The sequence below is a fragment of the Pinus tabuliformis genome, chromosome 8 (genome assembly GCF_031772625.1).
Source record: "Pinus tabuliformis cultivar Carrire ecotype Pingquan chromosome 8, CPIR1, whole genome shotgun sequence".
Taxonomy (NCBI): Eukaryota; Viridiplantae; Streptophyta; class Pinopsida; order Pinales; family Pinaceae; genus Pinus; species Pinus tabuliformis.
In genome coordinates this window covers 1481100542-1481117920 of record NC_142294.1, presented here as the reverse complement: position 1 = coordinate 1481117920, position 17379 = coordinate 1481100542, and positions in this window count along the sequence as shown.

Genomic DNA, 17379 nt, shown 5'->3' with positions numbered 1-17379 from the left:
TTAAAGTTTTCTTTTTAACCTTTACATAGACTACTATTTTGACCATGCTTTTAAGTGTATTTTTTGTTTTGTTGGGAGGGGGGAGGTGTTTGTTTATCAAGAGAGTTTATTATTTAGGGAACAAATTTATACCCAAGTGCTTTAATGAACTAGAATTGACATTGATGGCAATTCAATAAATCAAGATTTCTACCCATGTGCTTTAATGAACTAGGTTGAGATTGATGGCCATTAAATGGTGTTTATGTTTAAATCAAATCCTATGGTGATTTGATAACTAATAGCATCCTAAGATTTGTAATAGTTAAACTTTGAATGGGAATTTTCTGTATAACATTTGAATCATTCAACAGATGATTCTTGGGTACATGCAACAAGGCCTGATAAGATCATTGCATTAATTCACACATGCATTTATCATATTAGGAATGAAGTATGGGATGGAGAAATTATCATTTGGTTCTTCCTACACTATTTTTCATGTGGTTGACACCACACTCATCCATACAGATTCAAGAATTAGATCATCAATCTCAACTCTAGATCTTTTATGATATACTCCAGGCAGGACCAACATATCTGAGCCGAAATGAGATAAACTAAAAATCTTTCAGAGTATGCAAATGGTTACACCTCTAGATCTCACATAGTTGGCATGCATAATCTTCTCTATATCTCACCCATGTGTCCATCATTATTGTCCTACTTATCAAAGACATTGAGCTCATACCTTGATCACTAGCATCAATATTGCCTCCTATTACTCGAATGATGGATGATTAAGTGATTCCATTCCAGCTGGGTGGGGAACTGTTGGGCACAATCATAAGCTATTTATTATTTCTTTATCACATTGGACCCACATCTTCCTCGATCGAAGAAATCTTGTTCTCTTAGCACCAATATCAGGTTACTTTACACAGGCTACTTAACACAATGGATATGAGACACCATTAGATTCATTTAAGATTAGATCACACATGATTTCTCACCAGGCTTTCAATCTAACAAATCCATCAAATTTGTAGTTATCTTAGTAGGTTTAGGTATCCAAGAGGTAGATTTTTCTATTTATTCACAAATCCATGCATCTCCATGAATGTTTAAGGCTAAGACCACATTCAAAAGGCTATGGTCCCTTCAAAAAATTATTCAATGTATCTATGATATTTTAAAGATGATGATGTCAAATGAACCCTACACGCTAGTCTTCCAAAGAACTTCCTGTGCCTTCGAATTTTCACTCCAACTTGTGTAGATCAAATCTAGTAATTTATTAAGGGACCCAGAAAACTCTAGAAAGCCTAGAAAACCCTTTGCGAATTGTGATGTTATGACACCCTCATGTGCATGGCAAGTATAAGTTTTATGGTTGTAGATATACTAGCAATTGCCCCAAAAGGTGCAAAGAGAGGCTGATAGAATTGTTAAATTGGAATTGTTGAGTTGGAAAAGTTGTACTTTGTCTAAACATATCAAAGAGTTGTGGTGCCATATGCACACTTTGCTTAGCAATGAGAAACGAGATCTTATTGCCACCTACAATATAAGATATGGAAGTTATTCAAGGAATGGTTCTTATATTGCTAACAATGGAAACTTTTATTATTCTATGTCATCTAATGGACCCATAGATGCATGGATATTTTGTATGAACTCTCTAGTATGGTATTCACCTAATGTTTTACAATACCAAAAAAATTAATTTGCTACTTAAAAGGTAAATTGAACAAATTTCCACTCATAAGCAAAGACAACCTTATTGTTTACAATTATGAATAGGCAACACTCATGGGCATCATTTGAAAATCATCAACCTAGGTTTGATCTCGGTAAACAAAAAAAAAATTGCCCATGACCCAATATATATATATATATATATATATATATATATATATATATATATATATATATATATATATATATATATATATATATATATATATATACAACCAAAATAATCTAGCCTGTAACCCATTTTTGTTAGTCCAAATTAAATACTTTTGAAAGATCCTTACCACAAATCAAAGAGTGTTTTTTATTAGAGTTGAGATTTGAAAAGCATTTAATTCATTAGAAATATAATCAATATTATAATAATAATTTTTACAATTTGAAAAAAAAAAAGTATCGCATTACAAACATTTTTCATTTCAATTTTTACCCAAGACAATAAAATATTAAATCATATTTTTTTATAAAAACATATGAGTAAGTCCATGTGAATTGTAAGAGTAACCTGATGGCTTGTCCTTCATGTTCTCTTCCCCACTCTCAAATTGTAAGCCATGGACTTGGTCTTCTTGTGACTTATCCTTCACCTACTTCCCCACTCTGACATCCCTCTACACATCTCATAGGCAAGGAAAATTTTAAGGATGGAAAATTTTCTTGAAGTTTAAAACATTGGCGAATCTCACTAATCCCTAATATGCAAACTATAAATTTTTTAATGATATATTTGCAAAATTATTCAAATTTATAATGATTTTATATATAGTCTCTATATAATGTTGGCGATTTTTAAGATAAAATAATTTTATATTGTAAAATTTGGGCGAATCATCTTTTACAAAAATTGGAAATTGGCGAATCGTTTTTTGGAAAAATCCTGGAAAATTAGCCCACTGGGCGAACATTAGCCCCTAAAATTTTCCATGCTCATAGGTACGAGAACTCTTAGGTCTGGTATGATTATCCATGGACACAGAGCTTCTGATTTTTTCCTTTATGATTATTATGCTCATGATTCACACTATTACTTTTCTCCATAGGTCTGAGCATTGAGACTCGACAACATCATTTTATTTATCTCTTACTCTTGTTTTTGTCCTTAGGAAAGAACTAATTATGATGGGAAGTAACTAATGGAAAATACTTTTCTCCATAGGTGAAGTAACTGATGGAAAATACTTTTCTCCATAGGTCTGAGGATTGAGACCCGACAACATCATTTTATTTATCTCTTACTCTTGTTTCTGTCCTTATGAAAGGACTAATTATGATGGGAAGTAACTGATGGAAAATATATTATTTACTTAAGTATCAAATATTTTTAAAATTTTTAATTTTTAATGAGCTTAAGCATAAAAAATAACTACACCTATTTAAAAATCATGTATGAATATAGCAACAATATCTAGAAATAATGACATAAAATATATGAGGCAATTATCCATATTGAAATATTTATTTTTACAATGTTAAATATTATAAATTAAATTGATCAATGCTATGACAAAGTTGTTTTATCAACATTTATTAATTTTTTTTATTTAATCAATGATGTCAATGTGTGACCTTGTTATGTTGTTGGCAAATACAACCATTGAAGTTTATAGATGTGATACTTATTCATGTGTGTGGTATCCCTTGAGCAAGGCCGAGCATTTTAGAGTTGCTAATTATTGAAAATATTAAAAGAAAAATATTATTTATATTTTTCAAATTTTAATTTATGGTGTAATCATGGTGGTTATTTAGAGCTTTGATATCACTTTGATTTCTAGACAAGAAAAACATATAAAAATATAATAGATAGAATTGTTACATTGTAAATCAAATTAAGTCAATTAATTATTTGAAAATAAATCATTAAATAAACTCAAAATTATTAATAATTATGTTAATAGGAGTTTATAATTTTTAATAGGACTTTTAGAATTATCAAGAATTATTAGATGGATGATAGGAATTTAAACTCCATAGAATAATGTAGAATATTATTAGTAATATGCACAAATAAAAAGTTGAGATTAACTCCAAAATAGTTTTTTTTTCTTTTACAATTAAATTGATTAATTAAAAAATATTTCATATTAACAATTGTTATGGTTTTTTGGGACATATGGTATTGATAAGTCATGGTATTGTAACAAAGACTATGTCATCTGCAAAAAAAAAATTACACTAATTGTGCACAGATGTCAAAGATTAGGTGTGAGGTTAGCCTTAAAATGTGAGTTCATATGGTGCACACATATCAACTTAAAATGTGAAGTCATATGTTGCACAGATGTGAGGAGTAGACTAAAAAGGTAGAAGAAAAATTGAGATGAATTGATTCAAAAGACACTCATAGACTAAAAAGGTAAAATAAAATCTGAGATGAACTGATTCAAAAGAAATGTCTATCAACCTAACTAAAAATATTAAATTTATTATTATTAAATTAAATATTTTAATTTTATTATTATTAAGTTATTAATTTATATTATTGACTTTATTCATAGAATGTAAATAAATTAATTGAAATGAGATATGAAAGTCAATAATAATATCTTTTACATTACAAAACACAGTGAAGCGAAAATAACATATTTGGTAAAAATACCACAGTGAAGTAAAGAGAAACTCTTTACTAAAAAGACCTATTTCATAATAACATGAAAAAGTAACATTTGTTATGTACATTTTACGGGCTTCCACATACAAATACTCAACATAAGTTATTACAAATTTCACTTTATTTCATAAAAAATAAAATTAGAAAATAGGTCAGGTGTTTGGTGATCAATATCACATGAGTACATGCATCCTAGTTTTTTCTGATATAAGTAGAAAATTTGTGTACAACACCCAACAAATTTTCAAGGCGCAAGCTTCTAACATTAATTTTGTAAAAGTTAGTGATGCAAAAATCAATATTGCCTAACATATACTTAAAAATTGACCTTTTTCACAATATAGTGTACAATTTTTTCTCTAACCAATATATGAAATTTCTGTATGTTCCTATCCTGAGTGATCTTAGAGATTTTGTATGTTTCAGTCCTAAATGATCTTAGAGATTGTGGAGTTGCATAATGAGATTTTTAGTGTAAAAATGTGAGGTCAGCCATAAAATGTGATGTCATATGGTGCACAGATGTAAAATGTAGGGTCATATGTTGCACAGATGTGACACATACCTTAAAATAGTAGACGAAAATATGAGGTTAAGTGATTAAAAAAAAAAAGGGTATCGGCCTAATTAACTATTATTATTATTATTATTATTATTATTAAAAAGAAGAAATGGTGATGAATTTTATCAAATATTTATTGCAAATTGAAAAATAAAAAATAAATAACCACACACTAAAATAATTAGTATTCTCTTACATGTCAACCTCTTAGTGCCTTCAACATGTGTTCAAGTTGACTAATCTTTCCAAGTTCCATGGGAATCTCTTAATGATAATTGAATAAAATATAGATACCTGAGGAAACAACAACACCTCAGCGAAAATAACTTGTTCTCGTAAAACTTAACAATCACAAAACACCTTCTTCTTATTCATGGAAAAATTTCAATCTCAATTTCTATATTCAAATATTCAATCAAAATGTGTATATAAAATGTATAAATACATACCAAAATTTCTCTAAATATTCAATCATAATAAGTACTTTAATATAGAAAAAATCATTACAAATTAAATTAAGCTTATTACTGGATTGCGGATTGCGAATTGTTGTGACTTAATCTCTTTGTCAGAAGTCAAACTCTACAACATCATTGCATTTGGTTTTGCCCAGAGACAATTAAGTAATCTCAATTCGTGGAAATAAGAGACTACCCGGCTCATAACCTATGAATCATCGGTTAATTTTCAATCCATTTATTTTCTAATTGGCTATACTTTTATGTAGATTGGAGATAAAATGCTTAAAATTGAGTTAAATATGAAATGACTTGTTCCGGTTTAGTCCAAACATTCAGCATCAAGACGATTAAGGAAACGACGAGCTTCCTCTTCTGTTACAGGCAGAACTTTGCGGATCTTTAATCCACCTTCCACATCAGGGTGTACTGTGAATGTGAAATAAAAAGCATTGGAAACCTTGTGACTGTAAAATGTGAGGTTATATGGTGCATAAATGTCACGGGTAGGTTACCCTAGGTTAAAAGGGTAGACGAAAATCTGAGGTTTACTGATTCTAAAGAAAAATAGTTTGGATGTCAATTCTTGTAATGGTTTGATGTGATATTAAACGAGATTAATATCATATAAACATAGATATTTGATTATGGTTTGTCAGAGGGAAGCCTCTAAGAAAAAGGAGGGTGCCAACCGAATCAGACGGCCAGAAATAAAAGTCTGTCAAACTAGAAATAAAGCCCAATCACACTCAAGCAAACAAGATTTTGTCATCTTCAAAAACCTTTTGATGATGTTCATATGGATCAAGAGATTATTAGGGTTTGGCGTAAACAATTATTTCCCATCAAGGTATTATAAACCAATAGCTCTGCCAAGAGGGATGCATTCAACCTCCTCCATTTCAAAATTGGATAGCTGATTATAAGTATTTCTTACCTAGATAAAAATTAATAAAAATTATTTATTTTTAATTAAAAATTTCCCATTTAATATTAAAATATATAATAATAAATATGAATTAAAATAAAATACAGAAACAGCCCAATTGAAATACACTTTGAAATACACTTATTTTCAACCCTCTACAATTCTAGAACATTAAAAAGCGCTTATCCTTCGTGCCTACCATATACCATTCTTTAAAGATTATACAATAAAATTTACATCTAAACAATGCGCACATATAATAGAACGATAATTACCATAAATTCCTTATTTTGGAAATCCTTGTACAAATTATCTGTATAGCTTTTGAGCGCGGGGATGGATATCATAGGCAGTTACATATTATATAATTTTAAGGCTTTACCTTAAAACTATCTAAATACAATGAGGGAAAAGTCCCTTGCATTTCGTCTTAGTTATCACTGTTCTTGAAAATCTCCCGTGGGGTTTTCTTCGGCTGCAAATTGAAAACCTACCTTTGCATTCAGTCTTCGTTGTTGAATCGCTCGTAATTCTGACACGAAGAGGATCGCCTCGGGGAAAACCTCCTCGGGTTTCTGGAATCGCCGGAGCTCATTGCGATCTTTTTCACTCGCAGAAGAGATGGCACTATCCGAATAACAAATTTTCAGGCCGCCTCCATTGTTCATAAAAAACATGGCGTTCAATCTTTTACACTAAATTCAAAACAAGATCGCCTATTTTCGGAGCAAGCATCGGCGTGAAAGCACTCTATTACTCCCATTAAAATGCCGCAACTGTTATAAGAAATACTTGAACCAGAATATCTCAAATCCCCGCTGCTCAGCACATCTCATGTAAATACTATAAATAGGGTTAACTCGTATTCTCATACTGTTCCTTCCAGTTGTTGGGAAATTCATTGGCGTCTGCTGTCTGTCCATATGTTGAAACTTCTCGGATTCTTCTACGAAATTTCATTCGCCTGTCTTCATGTCAAATAATTCTTTCCCGCGAATTTAACGTTTTGTGAGGAATGTTGCTGGAAGTTGCATGGGGAAACACTTAGTGGTAAAGGTACCCATGGGCCTTCCAGCCGCTCGACGATTGGTTGGCTTAACAAGTTAATAGTTATTGTATCAACTTTCAATTCTTTCCCGTGAATTTAACGTTTTGTGAGGAATGTTGCTGGAAGTTGCATGGGGAAATACTTAAGTGGTAAAGGTACCCATGGGGCCTTCCAGCCGCTCGACGATTGGTTGGCTTGACAAGTTAATAGTTATTGCATCAACTTTCAATTCTTGTAGTGTTCGTGGAAGATGCAGCGGGGCTATCCATGGTTAACGATGATGAAGTATGACAATGGAGTTTATGTCGAAGGTGTGGTGTGGTTATGCTAAACACTAAGGGAAATCGATCTGTGATTAGTTTAGTTAGTTTACATTTTAGTTAATGTGATTTGAAGGATGCTTTTGAGTTCATGAGAAGTTAGTCCCATGTTAGTAGGTATTAGTAAACATCTAAACTAGTAACATTAATTTGATAACTAATTATGTTTTAGGGTGTAACATAATTTCCATTTTAATGATATTATTTTCCTTATAATTATAGTATTTAAATCTAATAAATTAAAATATTTGATTATTAATATTTTTGTTCAATAAAATATTTGATTATTAATATTTTTGTTCAATATTATAGTTAAGATAAATGAAATAATTTTTTTAAAAATATTTTAAATTTTTAAAAATGAAAATTATTATATTTATACATGTGAAATTTAAATTAATTTAACTTTTTATTTTTTATATTATTAATTTTTAATATTATTCATATCACTTAATTAATTTAACTTTTTATTTTTTATATTATTAATTTTTAATATTATTCATATCACTTATTTTATAAATTGTTAAATTATATTTTAATTTAATAATATTTTCAATAAATTAAATTTAACAATTAATTTAATAATATTAATTACTAAATATATTTTCAATAGATATGTTTCACAAGAATATAAGTGGGATTGGTGGGTGGCTCAAGTCAATGAAGATATTAATTAGTCCATCTGTCATCCAGTGCGGGTAGCTATTAATTAGTCCATCCCTCATCCAGTGAGGGTAGCTAATCTTATAGGCCAGCTACCCTTAAAGGACGCGTAGAGTCAGAAGATGTAGAATGCATAAAATGAGCATGGTCCATCATTTGGTCATCCAAGGCCCTTTATTGATTACTGTCAAATTAGGGTGCACATCACACAATAACCATTCAATCCAAGAGAATCAGTACCCGAATGAGAAAGGTCCCCGATACCACAACTTGTAGTTACAAAATAATTGGAATGTGACTACCTGGGCTTGGACAGTCTTTGCTGGTTATATATATGTAGATTTTTATAATATTTAAAAAAAAAACTCAAATTCTAGTAAATAAAAAAATGTGTAAGCAGTCTTCCCAATTAAATGTAGATGTATTATACATTGCAAAATATTTTTTTTACACTGGTTTATTATCAAAAGTTCATATAATGGTAAATTCAAATTGAAAGAGGAAAAAGTTATTATAGAAAATTCATATCAAATTGAAAAATGAAAAAGTTATTATAGAAAATTCATATAATTATAAAATCAAATGGAAAGAGGGAAAAGGGAATATATATTTGTTTTTTAATTGCAAAAATCTTATAGTAAAAAATTAAACCTATTCAAATTTCTATATAAATTTGCAAAACGAGTAATTAAAAAATAAAGAAAAGGGAAAAAATTGTCATCCCAAACTTTAATGATGGAAACTAATACTGAAATTGCCCAAAAAGTAAATAAGTAAGAATCCAGACATCATGATTGTTTTTTTGTTTTTTTGTTTTTTTTGTTTTTTTTTAATTAAGTATGAAAAAAGCTAGATTACTATTTATTTCAAAAAGAGATAACAGTACATCATCTGGTGGATATGATAACATATAGGTGCAACCCGAATAGGCAACCAAGCCAATGCAGTGAGATACAAAATCGAAGCCATAAACTCAAAACCTCATCAAAATATGCAGGATAATATGGAGACATAGAAAGTATCAACGAAAGTATGCAAGATCAGAAAATTCAAGAGCAACCAGAAGAGAAAAACGGGGTACTTGATACATACCAGAATTGAAGAGAGATGAATGAGGATTAAGTACCCGGCAGTATGAAATCCTGAATTTGGTGCAATTCATCCCCCACCATTATGCTCATCTTCCAGTATTCGTTTTGTGAAGAAAGTCCTTTTTTTGACAGAGAATCAGCTTCTTTGTTTTTTGCTCTGTCAATATGGCTGATAGTATAGTCCTTTCGAGATTTCCAGATAGAGTCAATTATGTTTAGCCACCCCGAAAGATTGTGGTTTTTTATGGAGTGAATTGACTTTACATGGTCAATAATGACCTTGGAATCTCCGTAAATTTGCAAAACCTTAATGTTTAGATAGTCACAAAACATAAGGAGACCAGCGAATGCCATTGACTCTGCTTTGTTGTTTGATCCTTTCCCACCATTCCAAAAAATGTCAATATGTTGGTTCTCCATTGTAATAATAAAGACACCGCAAGCACATCTACCATTTTGAGCCGCCCCATCAAAATAAGCTCTAGGTATGCCCGTCATATCAATATTTTTTACTTTCAACTTTACAAATCTCTAAAGGGAAATGTAGAGATGACCGAAGTAGTACTGGGAGAGAATGATTCCAAAAACTGAGTTAAAATTTTCCATGTTGTTATGAAAGAGGGCCTTGTTCCTCCATTTCCAGATATCCCAAAGGGTTAATAGAGGAATAAGCTTCCAAACCGATTTCAGATTGCTCCACCATTCAAAAGCTTCTTTAAGAGAGAGAAAGAAAACCAAACAGAATCTTAAAAGGTCTGCCAGATTCTTCCAAAGCCCCTATGTTTGAAGACAGTTTAGGAATATGTGAAAGTTGTTTTCTTCTTCATTTTTACAAATAGGACAGATAGCAGGCCTACTCCAGCTTCTTTTTTGAAGGTTATCCCACATAAGGTTCTTATTATGGAAAAAAAGCCATGAAAATATGATTATCTTATAGGGACATCCTCATTTCCAAAAGATAATAGGGAAAATGTTATCTTGTTGTGTGGGACTATCCTTTTGTAGTACTAAATAGATATCTTTGACATAAACATTTGTCCTTCCCCTAAACCCCTTCCAAATGAGTTTATCCTCCACCTCAGATCTGTAAATTCCCTTGTTCCTCATAAGCCAAGTAATCAGATTCCATTGGTGAGCAAGATCACCATTGAGGTCCAGCATCAAGGCCGTTTTCCAGATTAGAAGTGACTCCAGCCATCTTTCAATGGTCTGCTCCCAATAGAAGATCCCTTTTTGCTGAAAGACCCGAAGTAACTGCTAAGGGAAGGAAATATACTCATATCCTCCTGCTATGGGATCAAGTCCCATAATAATATTTTTCCTCGTTTGAAAACTCCATACCAGATTTTGAAGAAAAAATTGTTCAATTTTTCAAAAGCTCCTCCATATGGCTGATCCCAGGGGAGTTCCAATTGTCCCTTTTCTATACCAGTAGGATATGTCTCTGCTATCCATATATTTCAATTTGATGGCATTGCTCCAAAGACAATCCCCTAAAACTCCTTTCCATAAAGATTTGCAGAGAAGAGCTATGCCAAACTTTTGGAGGTCCATGATTCCCCATCCCCCCATCTTCTTTGGACGAGTCAAATTTGAGAGTTTAGTAAGGTGGAATCTTCTTCTCTCTTTGTGCCCCCCCAGATAAAATTTGTGGTTAGTTTGTTTAGTTTGTGGATTATATTTGCAGGAATGTAAAATAAATGGGCTCAGTAGACCATTAATTGTACCATAACTGCTTGAGTTAAAATCACCCTCCCAGCCATTGAAAGACATTTATATTCCCATCCAGCTATTCTCATGAAGTATCGATCATGGATCCACATCCAGTCTGCAGATGTGTAGCCCACAGGTTTTAAATGAAATCTCAGGTGTTTCAGGCCATCTTTAAGAGGTTTTGCTTTTATATTGAAGAGTTGGACCATATGAACAATAAGTTCCACATTAACATCCTCTATATGGAAAGATGACTTGTCGTCATTTATACACAGCCACGTAGCTCTTTGGAACTTACCCAATATGTCATGTAAATAGGTCCATGAGGCCCGAAAAAGCATCGTTGAATGCAGGATGTCATCTACAAACAAGTTGTGCGAAATAGAAATTTCCTGGCTGATTGCCAGAGGACAACATCTCTTTTCTCTGACGGGCCTTTTTATATGAATATTTAAGGAGTCCATGACCAGAATAAAAAGGAGAGGGGACATATAACATCCCTACCTCAGGCCTTTGGCGGTAGCAAAGAAATAAGAAGGAGTACCATTGATAAGAACAACATAGTTTACATTTTCAACATAGGCCATTATCCAATTAGAGCATTTGTTATTGAGGCCAATTTTGGGGAGGAGACACCTTAAGAAACCCCAATTGGTGCAGTCATATGCTTTCTTGAGATCTAATTTCAATATAGCTGCTTTAGCTTTTTTTGAATGCATGGATTGAAGGCATTCCTGAGTAAGAGCAATAGCCTCTAGAATGTTACTACCCTTTAGGAAACCATGCTGCTTTTGGGACAAATGGGTTGATAAAATATTTCTCATCCTGCCAGCGATGAGTTTGGAGATTATCTTATAGAGGGTATTACAAAGAGAGATGGGTCTGAAGTCCGTGAAGGTGAGAGAAACCTTCTTTTTTGGAATTAGAGCAATGAAAGTGGAGGATATAATATGATTGATGTTGCCTTTTATCCTGGCCTCCTCCACCATTTCCAGAAGGTCAGACTTAAACAGGTCATAAAAGTGAATGAAAAAATCAATTGTCCATCCATCAGGGCCCAGACTTTTGTCCTTTTTAAAAGATTTCATGATCGTCATGAGTTCCTCCTCAGTGACTTTGGCAAATAGAAGTTCATTCTGCACCTCATCAAACATTGTTGGATAGGGTTCAATGCCCCACAAGATGTCTTCGAAATCACTGCCCCTATTCCTTCTATATGCTTTCTGAAAATAAATTACTACCTCCTTTGTGATGTCTTCCTGTGTCACCACTGAGATTCCCTCCTCATTTTTTATCTCCAAAATTGAATTTAATTCCCATATTTTGTTTGCATATCTATCGAAAAAATTTGTATTTCTATCACCCTCTTTAAGCCAGGTTGCTCTGCTCTTCAATCTCTAGGTAGCCTCTTCAATAGCTAGAATGTTTTGATTTTTTCTCTCCAGTTCCCTTATATGAGCTCTCATATCCAGGGATACATTGATTACATTCAGACATAACAATAATCTTTCAAGTTTACAATTTATCTCCTTGAGAGCTTCCCTATTAGTAATCACCTTTTCTTGTTGCCAGCCTTTTACACATTTCCTGAGGGCAGACAAGCGATCCAAGAAGGTTTGGGTATGCCAAGATCGGTCTTCAGAGGAAGGAGATAGCCAAAAATCCTGAATGAGTTTATTAAACTATGCATCCTCTAACCAAACTCTGTTGAACTTGAAGGGAAAACCATTCTTGTGTCCCAGGTGATTCCATTGAATGGAGATAGGTCTGTGATCTGAGATGAAGCTTGGAATAATCTTCGAAGAGGGAATCCCTACATGATTAATCAATCTGTCATGAATAAGGAAACGGTCGAGTCTCTTAGCAAGATATGCATCTTGCGATCTCCCATTATCCCAAGTAGGGCATCATGAAAGGATAAACATCAACAAAATTGTGCTGGAGGATAGTATCTCTGATAATACCTCCCACCGAATCATTTTTCCTACCCTTTCCCCACATCTCGTCTTTGCTCAGAGTGCAATTTAAGTCCCCCCTACCAGCAGAGAATCCATATCCAAGATCTCCGGGGACAGAAAGCGATCCCAAAAGGGAAAGCGTTCCTTATATAGGGCATAAACATTTAGGATGTGAATCGGCCTGGGGGAGCCCCTAATATAAGCGAGAAGGAGAATTCCAGCAAAACACTTGAAAGCCACTGCCGAAATCCAAACCAGATCCCACAGTACCGCAAGACCTCTGGATAGTCCAGTAGCACCCATCGTAGTAATGTGCTAGGTGGGAAACATGCATCTGAAATAAGATATGGTTTCCTGGCAACCATGCATAGTCTCTTGAATAAGTAGAATCTTTGAATTTGAGGACTTAAAAAGGTCCTTTAGAGCCAAAAATTTTGGGTCCGCTCCTAGACCCCTAATATTCATAGAGAGAATATTGATCATTTGGTCATATCCCCAGGCTTGCTTGCTCTAAGCAGACCCTTTGCAGCGAGATCGATGATAGGAATGTCAACCAGTGAGAGATCCTGAATGTTCAAATCTGGCCTTCCCTTTCTGCCATGAAAGTGTCTACTTCCCCTGTTCTGATTTCTTCTTACATGATATTCCCTACCGAGGTAGGGCTAATTGAAGGAGAGGGAGACTTTTGAGGTTTATGAACAGTGAGAGGATGAAGATTGAGGGATTCTCTCTTTAAAAGAAGATCCAGATCACATTCGAAGGAATTTGTAAGAGAAGATGTGGGAGAGTTTAGGGGAGTGACAAAGAGACATGGAGCCTTTCCTTTTAAGTCTGTATAGGCCTTGATTGGATTAGAGGATGTTGAGAGGGGAGGAGGTGTTGCGTCCCCCTGAGGCGTTGATTTGGGCTTTTCAGGAGATGGAGGTGATGATGAAATATAAGTGATGTGAGATGTGGATGGGATATCCAGGAATGGATGGGGAATAGATGGCGGAGAAGGTATAAATTTGTCCAGAAATGATACAAGGGGCATAGGGTTGGTTGAGAGAGTCATCCGTCTTTCAGAAGGAGAAAGACTTATCGGTTTCGGGGACCGTGACTTATATGATGATCTGCACATTGTCATATTCTCCTTTAATGGACTGCGATTCTGACGAAATTGCTCTAGGGAATGAGTCCTCTTCAGAGAAAGGTTTGACAATCTACCTGGTGAAAAACCCCAAGGAGGGAGTGGCAGGTACTCCCAAGTCCGGGATCCCTGCCAATGCCTTGGTATCTATTCCCCCTTTGATCTTCCCCTCCCATTCCCAATAGGTTGATAGAAGGTTTTATATGATGGCCCCTCCCCATTTGTCTTCCACCTTGACGATAGGGGCAATTCGTTTTCAAATGGCCTGTTTTATGACAAACAGAGCATCGGAATGGTACTCCCCACTAATCCAATCTCTGTTGAATTTTTGACTCACCCCATGTTAGGTCAATATGCTCAGGGAAGCCTCTTCTATATTCCTTCTCGATTAAAATCCAAGTGACTCTTTTGTCCTTTTCCCCGAGACATTTAGGGTCAACATAGATGAATCTCCCGATGGCGTTGCCTATATCTGATAAAGTCTCCTTAGTCCACAGTGGGATGGGAAGACCCGGAAGTTTCATCCAGATAAAGTTGTTCGTTGGGGTACTTCACAAAGGGTTGAAGCCAATGTACCATTTATGCAGAGCAAGAAAGCTTTTGACATGAACCCAAGGGAGGGCTAGGATTACTTCCAGATCATGATCACTTAAAAAATGGAAACTGTACTAGTTGTTCATGAGCCTCACAATGGTCAGAATATACCCCAAAAGAGAGTTCATTTTAGAGCCTATCCAAGATCTCATCTGGCCATCCCCCATTGCCGGGAAGTGCCAACGATTGGCCAGGGCTCGATTTTGAAGGTTGGTTATCCTGTCCAATAGAAAAGAGCTATCCAGATTTAGGGCTGCGAGGTGAGGGGAGGATTTTGCAGGGCACTGGTTCCTTCTGCGCGGCGGGATATCAGATCTGCCACCTTTTTGGTCATGGTCCGAAATTAGAGAATGGGGAACTAAAATATCTGCCAGGGAAGATTGCCAATCATCTTTGATGATCGGTCTGCCAAATTTCTCCTCTGCTTCCATGGTGGCCCGCACCATGGTTGACGTGACAGACACAACAGAAAAAGCCTCCATTGAGTCAGAAAGTACTGACTATACTAAAGGAGGAAGAGACAAAAGGGCCAAAAGTGTAAAGTAGTAGGAAAAGAAGCCTCCAGGTTGTAAATGGGAAGGACAGGCCAGGAGTCAGAGAACCGTTCGGTCAATACTAAAAAGAGGAGAGACAGAGCGACCAAATGTGTGAAAAATATGGAAAATAAACCTCTAGGTAATATATGGGAATGACAACCTACAAAAAAAATCAAATTCTGACAAAATCTAGGGATCGGCATAAAATACCCGGACATACTGAAGCATGGCCTTCTTGGAAAGCCCAACTACTGACAGGAAAAAAGAAGGATTTGACATTCAAATCTGTAGAAAGGATAGGGGAACTTCAATAGCGTCGGCACCCATTAAAGGGGAAGGAGTAAAAACCCCGCTCCATCTTACGTCATGACTATTCCGGTTGACAGAAAAGGGTAATCAACCTAGAAAATCCGGTATCGGAAAAACCAGGGAGGTCAAAAGAGAAAGAAGGAACGATCAGGGAATCAAGAGTGGCTCGGAAAGATGATATAGCAACAATAACAATGATTGCACTTACACCACCAGGGCCCTCTTTTTAGGCTAAAATCTGAGTAGGGTTTCGATATAACACAATAGTGCTTCAAAATGACTATAGGAGCCCAGATCCAAATAAGGAAAAAAGACCATAAATTTGAGCCCGGTAAAAGAGAGAAAGACACGCACAGAAGATTTACCAAAACCTGATAAAGGAAAGAAATACTGACCTTTTTAACCAATAAGTAAGAAAGAAAAGCTAACACAGAGGTCACTCCAGAGGTCTAAACCGTAAAATAAAACCTTTGGAAATGAAGCAACAGAGATGGCTACAAAATATTGCTAGCTCTTTCAAAATAAAGAGTATGATGGTAGCACCATCGTAGAGACATCCTTTATCAGGTTCGTTACAGCTACTTTATAAAGAAAACAGTCAATTTTTATCCTAACACTGCTAGGACCAAAACCATTTCAGAAATGACAAGGAAAATAACAGACTGTTAAGAATTTTGACCAAAAAAATACTAACCTTATCCCAGAGCTGCCACAGAGAGCAAGAGCACCGCAAGACGCCACAGGCACAGTCCGTCACCTTTTGCCACAAGCACAGTCGAAGTATAACAGAATTTGATGGGTCAGGGCACCTCAGATAAGCAGAGATTATATCAATGGACAATGATAATCAAGACTGGGAATTGAGCATAAGAGGTTCCTGGAAAGATGCTTAAGCTGAGAAAACATAAGGTACTTCTAAAAAAGAACACAGATTCAGTGAGACCAACGGAGAGCAACATGGACAGTAAAGAGGACAAACCTCACCTGCACAGAGACGCGCGAAGCAGGAGGAAGGAAAAACGCGCTCAGATTCATAGAATAGCGCGGCCAGAGAAGGTTGGATGCCATGGTGAACCTGCACGTCGGTGGACAGGAGCAGAACGTCAAACAGCGTGTGAGCATGAAACCCACCGATGGACAAGTGGTAAGGCTGAGACGTGGCGCTATGGTATAAACATCCACAGTCATTCGATAATCTTTGATACCTTCACTGTGACGTTTGAAGGCACTGGTTGGACGACTGTTTGGTGCAATCCGCTAGTTGGATGCCTGCTCGGTGCTCTCACTCTAGCTCACAGAGAGAACTGAACGTAGAATTTAAGACAAGTCAACATTGTGTGCTTCACTTTGCTTTACAGATTGAAGGTGTTATTTCTGCTAATGAACTTAAGTATGCAAACTGATTAAGGTAAATTCGATTTTCTATGCAAAAATTTATGATAATTTTTTTTAATTATTTTTTAATGTGTAAATAAAAATTTAAATTTTATAAATTAAATTTATATTTTGTTTTGGAAAAAAATATTCTTTATACAATTTTTTAAAATAATTTATTTTAGTTTTTTTAATTTTAATTATCAAACTATAATTAATAATCATTATTTTTTAATATAATTTTTTTAAATCAAAATATTTACCTAAATTATAATTAAAAAAACATTATAAAATTTCTTCTATACTAAAGAGTGTCTCTCTGCACAATTATAATTACGATAAAACTTAAAT